Source organism: Dermacentor variabilis, chromosome 7, assembly GCF_050947875.1.
Source record: "Dermacentor variabilis isolate Ectoservices chromosome 7, ASM5094787v1, whole genome shotgun sequence".
In the NCBI taxonomy this organism is placed as follows: domain Eukaryota; kingdom Metazoa; phylum Arthropoda; class Arachnida; order Ixodida; family Ixodidae; genus Dermacentor; species Dermacentor variabilis.
Window position 1 is genome coordinate 52,157,535 of NC_134574.1, and position 14,846 is coordinate 52,172,380.

The 14,846-nt window shown below is 46.6% G+C and overlaps 1 long non-coding RNA gene across 1 annotated transcript in view; it reads left to right on the forward strand.

Moving 5' to 3' along the window:
* LOC142589036 (uncharacterized) overlaps nt 1-13,696 on the forward strand; it is a 57,085-nt gene extending 43,389 nt beyond the window's left edge. Inside the window, exons 4-5 of the long non-coding RNA XR_012829792.1 lie at nt 7,387-7,482; nt 13,338-13,696. This is a non-coding gene — a long non-coding RNA (uncharacterized LOC142589036). The remainder of the gene's footprint in view (nt 1-7,386; nt 7,483-13,337) is intronic.
* The last annotated feature ends 1,150 nt before the right edge of the window (nt 13,697-14,846 follow it).

Genomic DNA, 14,846 nt, shown 5'->3' on the forward strand with positions numbered 1-14,846 from the left:
AGTATCTTGGCATCCTTTGTGTTTAGTTATGACAGCCAGAATTTCTTTGGTAGGACCGGGATTCAGCTCTACGTCACCGGAAATAATCAATAGCAGCTGGTATAGCAAATTGAAGGCAACAGCATCCGTACACATGCGAATAGCACGGCCCCAATCGGGGTCGTAGGTGCACAACACCGTAACAAGATAACGGTTGTCACTCCGGCACTCGGCTGAGTAGCGGAGGTAACCAACCTGCAGAAATAGACGTGGGGTGAGCATGGTGTTGCATGCGGTGTCGTGCCGCAAGTGGGCGATTCGTTGCTGCGCCTTAAGTAGCCTGTGCTCGGAATGCGTGATCGGTGACGTAATCGATGATAGGGGTTGCCAGGCCAGGAGAGGAATCCGGGCTGGGTCTGGGATTTTCGGGGGTGTCGGCGGGTCCGTAGGCCATCCAACGATGCAGTCGCCTGCCTCGTGAAGGCACAGGGTGCTGGGCTGTGGCAGAAGCGTTTCTTCAGCATTTTGTCAGTGCAGTTACCATTCCCCTTCAGCGTTCGTTTGAACCCTCCTCTGTTGTGCTCGGCCGCTCGAGCTCTCGTACGGAAGCAGTGTAGAATGCACTGGCGTTTCAGCTACTTCTGTGCTTCATTGCATAAAACGACCTTTTCTTAAGAAAGTAACTGGACCACCAATACATTTCTTCGCAAAGTTCGGGAATTAATATCTCGAAGCTGGTGTCATCCTGTTAATTCGTTCCAAGTGGATCCGCCTTGCGAACTCCACGACTATAATTTGTAAATTGAAATATCGGAGATAAGGTAATTAGTTAGAAAGCTAATTAGTGATTTTGTTAATTAGTTGATTATGCATTTAACTTTTGTTTGCAAGTCATGTCCGCCTCTTCGAGTAGATCAGCTCATGAACTGGAATTATGCTATCTGCCACAGGCAACCTTTCAAAAATGTTGAAAGTGTTCGCTGAAACACCTAGTATATAGAGTCAAAGGCGAAACTACGGCTTATTTCATGGATCAAACAAGCCTTATGAAATTCTTCACGTCTAGCGTTATGTCCATCGCCTCGAAAATCACTGCAGCCAGCAGGACCTCCTGTAGTTGCAAATTGTGGAAAAGGGGCATTAAGTATAGTCAAGCTTCTTTGCGCACAGTTCTAGCACGGAAAACTAGTTTGCCAGGCAAGCCTTCATTTAGAACAGTGCTAGAAAGAAAGGTCAGTGTCCTGTTCCAAACTGTCAAAAATGAGCTTGCGTCATAGATACAAAAACGTGTGCGCACTTCACGCACGCTCGCATGAAGAAACAAATAGTAATTTCCATAATCACTGAAATCCCTTTTGGACATTTTATCTTTATACAATATAAATCCAGCACTGCCAAGTAGGAGCGTCATACTTATCTGGCTTTGACGATACATCGTGGTAAACGAGAAATAAGAAAATTTTCTCTATATTAATGACTCTCGTGCATACTCTTCTAAATTCTCGGCGTTTGTAATCCCTCTGTATGCCGTATGCACTATTGTAGTATGAAGGTATTGACACGGGCAGTTGTTTACGTTTATGGGGTGACCACGTTTCACCGCCTAACAAATGTTATCGCACAGCGCAGGACGCGCCTGCATGTATCGGAAGTTTCTCGAAAGTTATCGATGGTTCTATCCGCTGTCTGCTGTCACTGAACCTTGCGTAATCTGATTTCATCGCGTGACGCGATTAGTGTAAAACTTTCTGGAAGACACGTCCATGGGCACCAGCTATCACTCTGGAACCTTCGATGACTGATCTATAGACGCCGACGCGCTTGACCCGCAGATAAGATTTCGACAATCGCCGACTGTGTTCGCCGCTATCGTTGTGCTCTAAGTGTAGCCTGTTTTTGTGGGCACAGGTTCGCCCAATAAAAGTTAGTTTCGTCGTTCACAGTATTTCTACTTTGTTCTTTACCGTCACTACCACGTGACAGTATTATTGGCATTGATATTATTAACTTTATTAACCAATATCCGTTTCGGAAAGCCTTGTCATGTGAGACGCAGTTACTAGAAATCACTACAGACTTGCATTTTAACCTGGACCATAATCTTCAAACAGATTGCTTTTTCTCGACTTCTCCAAAGCCTTCGACCGTGTAGCTCACTGCCGTTTAATTTATAAGTTATCCGTTCTCAAATTAGACTGCTTAACGCTCTCCTGGATTCGTACCTTCCTCAGAAATCGTCAGCAATTTACAGTAGTTAATAATTTTACGTCACCCCTTGCATATGTCAGTTCCGGTGCACCGCAGGGCAGCGTACTAGGACCCTTGCTTTTTCTTATTTACATCAATGATCTGCCCAATAACATCTCATCCTGCATGCGTGTTTTCGCCGATGATTGTACATTATATCGGCCAATTCGCAGCCTTGATGACCATCGCATTCTTCAAGAGGACCTTCATCTCGTTACCAAATGGTGTGAAGACTGGAAAAATGAAAGTGAGCTCATCCAAATGACAACTAATGACATTCAGCTTTTCCTATTATATAAACACAAATATAGTATCTCAGGCATCAGCATATAAATATCTAGGCGTAAATCTTACACCGAGCCTTTCCTGGACCTTTCACATTGCAACCATATGCGCAAACGCTTCCAAATATCTTGGGTATATTCGTCGCAACTTGCGTAACTGCCTGTCTAACATCCGTAAATTAGCATTCGTATCATTTGTACGCCCTCAGCTTGAGTTCGCGTCCCTTATATGGTCTCCCTACCATGAATACTTAATCCACATGTTAGAAGCCATCCAAAACAGAGGAGCTAGTCAATTTATTTCCCGAAATTGCAGCTACCAGTCAAGCATTACTCAAATAAAACTCGACCTTTCCCTTCAATCACTGAGTAGCCGACGTGACATAGCGCTCCTGTCCTTGCTCCATAGATATGTTCGCCAAATGAAGCCGTCAAACTTGTCACTGGAACGCGCGTCTTGCACATCACGATGACTTTATAATGATTTAAGCCTCACGCTCCTTTATGGCAACACTACCGCATTTAACTTCTCGGCTCTACCACGAGCGATTCGGTTATGGAAGTCGCTTCCTAACAGCACTGTCGCTCAAAGGAGCAAGGATAAATTCAGATAACTACTGAACCTGCAGTCTTCATCATAACAAATATATTCATCTGTATATATGTCATGTTATATAATACGTGTCACATATGAGCCATGTCTTTCTTTTTTTCAGTTTTGTTTGCTTTATGTGCTCGCGCTATGTAAGTCATTTTGCGCGAGTGTTATATCGCTTCTTATGTTACCGTGAATTGTACTTTTCATTCCTTTCCCGACAACGCTTTGCATTGATTCAGCGTTTTTATTTGTTACACTGTTTTGCGAGCACGTGATCATTATAAACATTTTTAGCTCCCACATTTTTCAACGCTCATATATCTGTTTTCTCTTGTCCTTTGTTCAATGGCGCCCCCTTACTCAATGCTCCCCTTGGGGCCTGTAAGGTACTTTGAAATGAATAAATATGTTCAATTTAAGGGAAAGTCTTGAGTTCGTAAGATCTGAGGGCCAAGAAGACCTTTGGGAGTCTGATTGAGCGAGGCCGAGTGAACCCGGCAGAGTAGGATTTGGCGGAGTTTGAGTCAACCCACCGGAGTATAATTCAGGTGAGTCTGGGTGTACCCGGCCGAGTTTAATCTTGATGAGTATGAGTCCGAGTGAGCTGTAAGCAAACATTATGATTTGTGAGCTCCTATTTATTAATTCGAAAGCATTATTTGCTCCAATACGCGAAAATTCGCCGGCGTCGCCAACGGCGTGACCGAGCGATGGTACCAGGAATGGCCGACGGCGCAGAGTCAACGTACGCCAAAAATGCTTGGATTGACGATAGATTTCTCAGGGAGCTTCTTGTAAATAATCTAGCGGCTTTGATAAGAAAATCTGGTACATTTCTCTCTGCGTGGGAATTGAACCCGTGCCTCAGTGGTTCGAGACGAACACGCTTTTGCGACGCCACGGCGGCTCCACGTGTTTCGCCTTTTTTCACAGATAACAGATATTTTTGTTTGGTGAAAATAAAACACTGACTGACTGGCTGGCTGGCTGACTAAAGTTAAGCCTAGTACGTGCGTCATAGCACACGTCACGTCACAGCCATCTGACTGACTAAAGGGCATGCGTCATTGGGCACATGACGGTGCAGTCAATGCCCAGGAGATGACGCCGCGTCATGAGTGTGTAAAAAGACCGCGCTGCCTCCCAGTCGAAAACCTTTCACCTAAGGGATTATAATGATTTCGTATTCCCGCACACTAGCAGTACTAAGTGCCTCTGTGAATTTTTTTTCTCGACCTTCTGTCAAGCGCCTAAAAGGAAAGCAGTGTGGCATGTTCTTTGACAACAGGAATGGCACTAGACAATCCGTGTTGTGAACTAGGCTCGTGGGTCGAGCAAATGCTTTATTTGAAAGTTTAGTAAACGGAAGGTAAGAGAAGGATGGTAGCCTTTTCAGCGTGAGGATGAGAGAGTGCGGGTAAAGCTTTTTATGCTGAGGGTGAGGGAATGCGGATAACCTTTTTTATAGGTGAGGATGAAGGTGGGGGAGGGAGGCTAGTCAAATTTTTCGGCGTCAAGGTGAGGGAGGGAAACGAAAAATGAAGGCATTTGCCCACCTCTGCCCATGACACTTGGTAGGCTGCCAGTTCGCTGTCCACAAGAGTGCTCCAAGAGGCTGCAGTAGCGCGCTGAAGGTCGGGACAATGCGGTGATAAAAATTGACAAGGATGAGAACCTTATGTAGGCCGCGTATAGATATCCATACGAGGGAATGACACCGTGCTTGGTGATAGGATGGCTCAGGAAATCATTCTCGGAAATTCTGGAGTGACACTCGCTGACATTGATGATAAGGTCATATTCGTGTAGACGTGCAAACCGTTGAATGAGAATAGTTTTGAAGTCTAGCGACAAACAAATCATCGATGTAAGCGACGAAAATCGGCAAGCCGCTCGTGACTTCAACGATAAAACGCTGCAATGTTTGAGTAGCGTTACGAAAACTGAAACGAATGCACAAAAACTCAAGTGCCGAACGTGGTAGAACTGCCACCCTTTGGCAAATCGGATGGCTCAATCCGAATCCGATTATATGCCATAGTCTCCACAGAGCTGTCGTCAGTCATTGCTGTTCTTCGAGAATATATGAAGTGCAAATGACCACGAGCTTGATTACGGGCGAATCATGGCTAGTTGTAACATATGCTCCAATTCGTGGAGAGGAAACCGGAGTTTCTCGATGCCTTGTCGGCACGGACGGCACTGCACAGGCGAGCCTTTCGGGAAAATATAGAGCTTCACGGCGTGTTCTGGTAGTTGTCTGTTGGCGCCTCTGTAGTAAACTTAGGAAACTTGGTGAGTAGCACATAATAGGCTAAGGCAAGACGCTGGACGAAAGTGACATTTCAGGCAGCAGTGAACGAAACGCCGTAGGCCCGAGACTGATGATGCCATCGAACAGGCGCCGCCGCTTCAAAGCTTGCAAGCAGCTAGAAATCGAGCAAGAAATCCTCCTTTTATAATGCATAATGGACATCTGCTCTCAGGTGAAGCTATTGAAAGCGTCTCCGCATTCTCAGGTCAGTTTGAAGGTCTTCTAGCCGTGAATTCTGATGAATTAATAGTGGAGAACTTGAAAAGGGGCTGACTTCACATACACACGCTGAACACCCGCCGAAGCAGAAACTATGCTCATTAGTGCACCGCTGTCAACAAGAAAACTTAAACCGTCAAGGCGATTTGTGATTTGAAAGAGGTGGCCAACTGACTGTGGTCGCCCGGCACTACTACGTGTGATAACTGGCCGTGGAGCTCTCCGTTTGCACAGAGCAGTGAGAAGGACATTGACAAGCACGTGGACCAAAATGGTGATGACGGAAACACCGGCTTTGCGGTGTACAGCTACGCGAGGCTTGCCAAAACGGGCGACGTGCGGAAGGCCGCGTGATGGACTGCTGGAGCTGAGATAGCCAGGTATTAGAAAAGGCAGGTATTAGAACCCTAGAGTTATTTCCGCCATTTTAATATAGCTGAGGTGAGGCTGTACACAGCATTCGGTAGAATCTCGGCCTCCGACATCGGACACTTCCGGATAGGGTTGATGGCTGCAGGCGCGGCTTATATCATGATATCAGTAAGTTCGAACAGCGAACTATGACGGGCTGTGAAGAGGCTCCTTTGTTAGTTAGTCGCGAGACACTGCAGGAAAGAGTAGGGCATAACGGCCCTATCTACAGGCCCTGCCATGTCGCCAAGTAGAAGTTGGAGAGTACGGATAAATTGTGTTTCACATCCATCACCAAGTTGCTCGTTACCGAGTTGCCACTGGATACGGCGACGCACAGGTGGCACGATGAGCTACTTGGCCAGATTATACAGAGTCTCAGCCATGGGGCGCAATGAGGACGTCACTGACCTCAACCATAACCTCTGGAAGTCTTTCACGGAGTGACACGTTTTTTTGAGCTTCCGAGATGATGCGATGTAAGCGGAACTTTTTCTCAACTTGAACAAATCACAAAGCCGGGTTCTCATTCCCCTATTCCGAGAGCCTGATGTGAAACGCAGCTCCGACAACACTCCCGGGAAGCCTACAGAGCGCATCGGTAGTTGCGCTGCCGGAAGTAGTTGCACCTGTGGTCGCCCGGCGATCCATATAGCCGCTTGTGTTCGCTGCCCGGTCATCAGCAACTACTGACTGAGAGGCAGAGTTATAGAATACAGGGATTTCTTTTGGTGGTTATAAGACAACCAACGGTTCCTCGAGCAAGTAATACGGCCTCTTCAACAAGCCTCTCTCCGCTAGCCCATGTTCCCGTGACCGACAGTTCATTGAGAAATGGCGCTCCTCAAGGTCTTCAATAATTTCTCCAGTTGCATTGTCCCTATTTCTGGCTGCGGTCGTGGTGCTGTGCACTGATGTCGCCAGTGGCACATTTGGGGCGCAAATGGATTCCATATTGCCTGCTAAGAAGCAATTTCATTTCACACTTTATTTAAAGAGCAGTCTACACTGTAAATACTTCTACACATCTTGGGGCTTATTACCAAAGAAACATAATCTATCTTTCGAGCATTTCTCTTCTTTAACACTGTGCGCCAGCTAATTTCCTACCAAGAACGTATGTCACGCTGATATGCGCCCGCCGTTCGCGAGTTGAAAGTACGGGGAGTGCAGCTAAACGAGCGCGTAAAACCTTATCGGGACAAGATAAGCCTTAAATGGCACAAACGTGTCTTACAGCGTATGTCCCATCCTAGTGTACCTTCAACACTGTTGAGCTATACTCGTGACACAGTTCTGTAAGCTTCTTATCATTTCGTTGTGTTCCTTCGCAGAGTCCTCGAAAGACAGCGAGCGGACGGAGCACACTCTTACAGGCGAAGGCGGCAGCGCATCCACTCAGAAAGAAGAAAGTGTGTCCAACCGCTAAGGTATCGCGATTGTTCACTTTCTTGAAACACAGCTGCAGCGCGCATTTCTTTAACGTTTCGCCAACGGAGCATTCACGAGTCCTGTGATGGCGTACACAGAAGCCGACTCCTATGGACTACGAAATAACTTTAAAATTAGCGTGTTTTAGTTGAGCGTCTTTGCGGTCCGCTCCGAGTTGCCCAGCCACAATGGAGCGGGGGGCGATTTTCACCTTTCATTTATGCGTTTAGCGTAGCGGAGCGGACCTTCCGTAGTTGCAGCGCCCTCTGGCTAAATTCATGCAAGTGAAACAAACTAACAAGACCAATTGGTCACTTTTGTGATGTAAACGAATATATACATAGCTCATTTGTCCATGAACTATCTAGACGCGCGCTTGTAATGCGTTACCGGTCCATTTTATCGAGTGCAAAATAATGTTCTGTCACGGGGAACGCCACGTGATGGCCACCGAGCTTGCATTCCGCATCCAATCCAATCCTTTCTGACGCCAACGCGCTGCGCAGCGCGCACCAAATTTTGCTACACATCCTCTCACGCTGCAGGGTTTTCAAATGGGCCAGCACTTGCAAGTTCTTTCAGCAAAGATAAATCTTCGTCTATGCGAAATTGCTTTAAATTATGGGGTTTTACGTGCCAAAACCACTTTCTGATTATTAGGCACGCCGTAGTGGAGGACTCCGGAAATTTCGACCACCTGGGGTTCCTTAAAGTGCACCTGAATCTAAGCACACGGGTGTTCTCGCATTTCGCCCCCATCGAAATGCGGCCGCCATGGTCGGGATTCGATCCCGCGGCCTTGTGCTCAGCAGCCCAACACCATAGGCACTGAGCAACCACGGCGGGGGAAATTGCTTTCGTGGGTTGTTTGCGAACATAAAGGCGGGGTGGAAGTGGACGGCATGGTCGAGAACATCTGGAGGTAGCCATCTTAGAAAGAGCGTGGCAAGCTAGGCGCCTCGATGCACAGGCGAGAAAGAGAGGGCACGCATCGATCATCCTAGTATTGTAGTGTGCGTGTGTGCGCGCATATAGAATGTTTCTTTTTTTCTGCAGATTCTTTGGCTAAGGCATATTCTATTTACCCTGCCGATGCAAAGAGCCCAGGCACATTTCATCATTATCATCATCGCTAGCGAAAGACTGCAGCGACGCTCCGCTTAGGCAGCTTGTAGGCGGACCGTGTTCCTCGCTCCGCTGGCCCGCTTGCGACTAAGCGGAGGCGCATGCGCATGCGCGCTTGCCCTCCGCTCAGCTGCTGCGCGGAGCGCAACATCGAGAAAACGAAACGCTATAAATTACGTGTTCTCCCCGATCTCTGAGGCAAGACTAACGTTCCTCTATTGCGCTCGTGTACGCACGACTGCAAAATTTTCCGGGTACGGAAGCAACAATATATATTTGTCTTTTTCCTAGTAGCTTCGCTACACTATAAGAAAACTGGAACAGACATATGAGCACGGTGGTCGCGCGGCAAACTATGCGCCTCAAGTAAATAACCTACCATACGAACGCTGGTTGCGGACGAATTCTTTATCCTTATTCGGTGCACTGAAGAACTCTGGAGTCCGACGCTGATGGTAATGTTGATGTGACGAGAATATAGTTTATGGAGAACGCAGAGGAACTATCTTATCTCACATGTCTAGAGTTGTTTGGAAGCACACTTGAAGGCGGTCGAGTTGTCTTTATTTTAAAGGGGCACTAGAGAGAAAAATTATTTCAGATGTATTGGTAAATTACCCTTTTACAATACCGGAAAACAGCCTGTTTTACCGTGAAAAGTAATACGGAGTCTCAATAAGTACACTGTGTACACTCTATCTCACGAGTCGTTTGCAGCACTGCGGAAGCTTCACGACGCCGCAGTCGATTGGAAGGTTAAACGTCCCTCGATATGTGTTCATCCGCAGCGCCTCGTGTGCTCAGCGACTGCTGAGTTCGGAGTATACGGCGTGCATGCACAAAGTTTTTAGCGTGTCACGTATCTCTGCAATTTATCAAGCAACAAGCACAAACAACTCTATTCCCGCCAATCACCACACAGCTACGCCCGGACGTGTGTTCCGCTGCGCAAGGATATCGCCCGTGTATTCCTCGTACCTTCGGCAGTGCTGCAAACTAATCGTTAGATGGGGTATAGGCCTTGCTCTGACGCAACATCGCCTATGTTGCGTACCAGGTCATGTGGGCATAATAGGCAATGAGGCGAAACAGATAATCTAGCTGCTACAGGAAGGCATAAAAAAAAAACCTTCACCGACATTCAGAAGGTTCCATGCCACGACCTCGAACATTTATTGCGCTGCAGAATTAGCAAAAGCTGGCACGACGAATGGAATTGAGAAACGGTTAATAAGCTGCATCAAATACAGTCATGCCATAGACAATGAAAGGTATTTATCTGCGATATACATAAAAAAGTAAGATATAGCAGGTTACGTATAGGGCACATCTGCAGGACACAGTGTCCTCTTTTAGTTCGAGTGCATGCATCCACGTGCTCAAATTGTGAATAACTCCTCTTGGTTTTGCATGCATCGATGCGTTGCACCTACTAAGAGAACAAGGAACGCGCTGTTTCTCTTACATTAACAGGGTACACCTATCTTCAGAGAGCTCGCTCTTTCTTTCAGGTGAAGCAATATTTCCGTTAAAGAGGGTTTTACATATTTTACGTAATGCTTGTTCTCTAGAAGGGAAAAAAATCCGAGGACACCTAAGCACTCCTTGTGAGTTGTGAATGCAAAAGCAATAATCTCCAATTGAGTGCCGTTGAGCGGCCCTTTGAGTTATGAACTCCTCATGGGCAAGCGAGCGCGTGAAGACGCTTGGCCAAATCACAAGGCCGGTGCACTTCAACCCGTGCCGTTATGCTACCATGTCCGACTGCCATAGACTCTAATGGAAACGTTCCCAACTAAGCCGCTGTGCTTGTGACGTAACCGCTTTCCCCACGCTGGGCTTGGCAATGAAAATTTCAGTCCAAGTAGCTTGATGTCATACAGCACAGGGCACATACCTGTTATTTAGGAGGCGCTGCTTTAGCGTAGTAGCTAAGACGCTGAGCGTGGGATCATAGGTTCGAAACCCACTCCCGCCAACGTTCTTCCTTTCTAAGTTAATGTTTTTTATACATTTGTTTCTGTGTAGCGATTACCGAGGCGAAATTAAAACTCGTGCGAGATCTTGCGCGCACAAGGAACGCGCGGATAACACAGGCTTCCGAGAGCGAGGGTTCATGACGTTGTGTCGAGGCGATGCCCTCTCCCCTCACGCTACACCTGGCGTGCCAGGGCTGCAGCAGGTGTGCCTGACGCAGAAGTTGGACTAGTTGCTCTTGGGCTATTTGGTGTAGAAGTCTAGCGCTCTGTCCTGTCCAACCTGTTTTCCGGTAGTCTTGTTCGCGCTAGTAACTTTGTCACAGCAGTTGTGCCCTTTCGCTCTCTATGCTCCGTCAAGGCGCGCACGTGACATGCGTCGCAGTCAGTGGGAATTTAGGTGCCGTTTCTCTGCTACATACGCCGGCCTTTTCACTCAATGGGCCATATGATGCTTTCGCATCAGTAATTTATCAACCGTGCTCTTATCCTCACCCTCTTCGTTGATGGTGGTAAGGCTGGCAGATCCCATGGTCGCCAAAGTTTTCGAATGCTGTGCTTGTCATCGCAATAGTTGTTATTGCGTTACGTCAAATATATTCTTATGATCCTTTAGTGTGCCTGCATATAATCTGAAAACATTTGCACCTCTAATATGCTTGTTTTCTATAAATCATAATATATGTAATATTTCAAAACATTTTCCTTGTCTATCTTAGTACCTTACCTACACGTACGACGCTAACTCCTAAACACGGCTGTTTTTTAGTCCCGTATTTGTACTTCTACTTTGTCCCTGCAAACCTGTCGTTTGTTAAACCACCGTATATCACCCTATCTTAAGCCCTCTCCGTAATCTTCGCATTAGATAAATACACAGTTTTGGCCCCCTCGAAAAGGTTGGGGTGAAAGCGGAGTGCCGGCGCGACTAGGCATGCAGCCCGCGCGGAAACAAAGCACTGGCGTGGGCATCGGATCCACTGGGTTTGCACTCCTTCGCCTGCGGCGCCGCCACTAGAGAATAGAGAGTTTAGTTTAGGGGACGCAAGCCGCTTGCCTCCCCTAAACAAAAGCTCTCTAATGCGCTCCGCGCGAACCACGTTTCCCGTGTTCAGGCTTTCTTTCTGAACAATGAGCGGCACAATCGATGGAAATGCTTCGTCTGCCACTATTGCTAAAACGAGCTGCAAGGTATATGTAATGTGGTAGCGAAGCTTTCATAGAAGCCCATACGTTCAAAACATGGCGACCCATCGGCGATTCATGGTGCTTAGCGCCATCTGTATGTGGAGAGAACACTTCCGGCGGAAAAAAAAATATGATGCCATATCCGTTAAAAACAGAAATGGCGTCATTTTGTTTTCGAAGGCACGAAATTTGTTTCGATGGTCTGCCATTAGTGATGTATATTCAAATGCCCCGCCATTCGACTTGATGGGCGTTCTGAACGTTAAGCGCGGGAAAGCTATGCAGGAAAAGGCCAGCCGTACGATTGTCGAAATCGCACTCCTGTACAGAACATACTTATTTTGGAGGCCGACGAAAGTTTTAGGTGTATACGCCAAGGCCGTCGGCTAGCGCAGTCGTACGAAAACGACTAAACAATTATCTGGCAATTGTAACTCACTGCTTTTGACTGAACAGGATAACAAGTGATGAAGCTGCCCGCGTCACCAAATTCAGACAAACGTCGACAAGCAAAACAGCATGTCAGGGGGGCGTATTTTAACAGGTGAACTTTTCGAGCGCACCTTTCTGCACACTTAAAGAGCTACATTGTATTACAATGGATGTAGCGATGTAACGATGACCGCCGAAAAAATATATTTACTGATAATAATAAAATAAAATACACTTGTATTTTCTTCACTTGTCACCAACATTTAACATTCACCAGGAATCTTATTTTCGTTGAATGAGTCCAACTGTGTCTCGTTTTAATTTAAAAAAACGCTTTTTTCTTCCCAGTGCTTGTTCCCTCCAAACATAGTCGCGCTTCATTTGCTGCTCTCATAACCACCCTTGCCTGATGTCGGTGACAATTTGTACTAGCTGAACCGCTTTTTATCCGAAGCTTCGCGACCTATTTCGATTGACCTTGCCCACATGCCAAAAAAATGGCGGCTCGTTGCCACCGTCGCCATCTACGTATCGAGGGGACAACTAACGGCAAGCAAAAGAATAATAACTAAAAGGTGACGTCACAACTGGAAATGGCATTGACGTCAAGATCTTGCGCTGCTTGGCGCCAGTGTTTCAGTTTACTTAGTGGTCGACGTTTCAATCACTACGCCATCAGTTATTTTTGTTTTGAGGCTAAGGCGAGCTTGGGGACGCCACGCGGCTAATTTCATTCACGTTATAGCGGTTCGGACTGCAATGTCACACGAACACCAAGGTGCCAACGACCACGAGGCGCACGTGTTTCTTACATTTTTTCTCTGCTCGGCGCGGTCTGCTCGCCGAGGTCGTCGCGGAATCTCTGGCCGTTTATCATAGTGTGGCACCAACCCCGTGAGGTGGTCTTGTAGCGAAGGGTGTGCGGCGGGGTGGACACAGTAGTAATAAGTATGCATGTGCATGCTTGTTAGTGAAAGCTGCCACGCCTAAATGAAACATGCACAACATAGTGTGTGAAACTGTATTACGCACAAAGTGGTGCTGACGAGGCCACCCCTACATACAGATTCGCTGGTCGTCCACACTCACAGGGTGGAATGGAGCTTCAATTTTTTTTTCCGCTTTTTGTCCAGGTTTGTCGGGCAGGACGCCGATCGGCATGCGACCACCCTGTCCCGTCCGTGCTCGACCAGCCGCTGTAGTGCCCGCGAGCCTGCATTTGAGCGGGCCAGATTGTCGACCACGCAATCGTCAGGCCCTCTGCATGGGTCGACATTCGTGCCTGATTTCCAGCTGAATACTTTATTCTCTCGGCTCCAACGTTTTTTCAGCGACAGTCGGATGTGCTCCACATACTGTGACTGGGGCAAACATATTTATAAACCTGTCGCATACTTGTATAAAATACTTTTCTGCGTCGATTCTGTTATGATAAGAGCTACCGAGATTTGTACTTCGTAACGGCGTCACACACAAACCTTAAAGGCGAATATAGGCGCTGTGTATGCTAACAACTACGTAAATAAAACTAGCTTTCCTTCTCTGATGCCTTGCTCAAAAGTTGGTCGCGAACTAATGACATTAAAACGCAGCAACGTGCTCCCCACAGATGATCAACGCACTTTGAATCCGATGGACGGTGCCCTCGCGAGAAAGGCGCGTCCGTTCCAAGCTTTTTAACTAGTGCTTTAATGCCTTTTTACTGATGTCAAAGGACTCTGGCTCTACTTTCATCTGTCGGCAAAGCTTTATCATTTCTTTAAATTGTGAATAAAGTGGTGTAACTGCCACTGGAACCTGCTCTCGTTTGGAGAACAAGAACAGGAGCCTGGCATCGGGCTCACTCCCTTAAGATATGCTAGAGAGAAACAGCACTAATGAGGATCTTCTATGTTCAGGCAGTGACGTAAAAATCCTACAAGAACTGCAGCGGACCCTTTCCTATACGCTGGATCTACTGCAGTCACCGACCGCAGAAACGCCGAGTCATTCTGCCTCAGAAAGGCGCCCGCTCTTCAGCTTCTCAGTGCTTCCAACAAACGTGTTTTGAGCAGAAGCCATGAGCGAACGCGTCAGTCGGTCTATATGAATACGTAAGAGACGATGGGACCCAAAATACATTAACGAACATTTATATGAGATTGCACGTGTATTGTTTCGCAGTGCGATGTACAAATAAAAACTTTTAAGTAAAGTGCGCCACACAGTTTATAAATGCAGCTAAAATTTAAGAAAACATCTTGTGATAAAAAAATTTGGCAGACACATTTTGACAAAGTACGCTACGCACTAAGCAAAAGTAACCAATTTCACAACTAGGAAACTAAGCTTCTGGATGTCAGATTTAAAAGTCTTCTCATGGAATGCTTTTACCGGGTGTCCCAGTTAACTTGAACCAAAATTTAAAAAGAAAGCCCGAGAGCTCTAAAGAAACCGTATCAACTGTATAGTAGTGCAGTCGTGTGTACTTACACAATTTTTTTCATCGCGAAATAATTGCTTTTAATTAGGGACCATTTTAATTATTGCTTGAATCGCAAACACGTCTATACCAAGTTGTAGCGCACCTTAATTTACCTTTGAATCAAGCGTTTATTTCATGCTGAACTGTGCCTGGTTTTTTTTCTTTCTTTTTTTTGCAA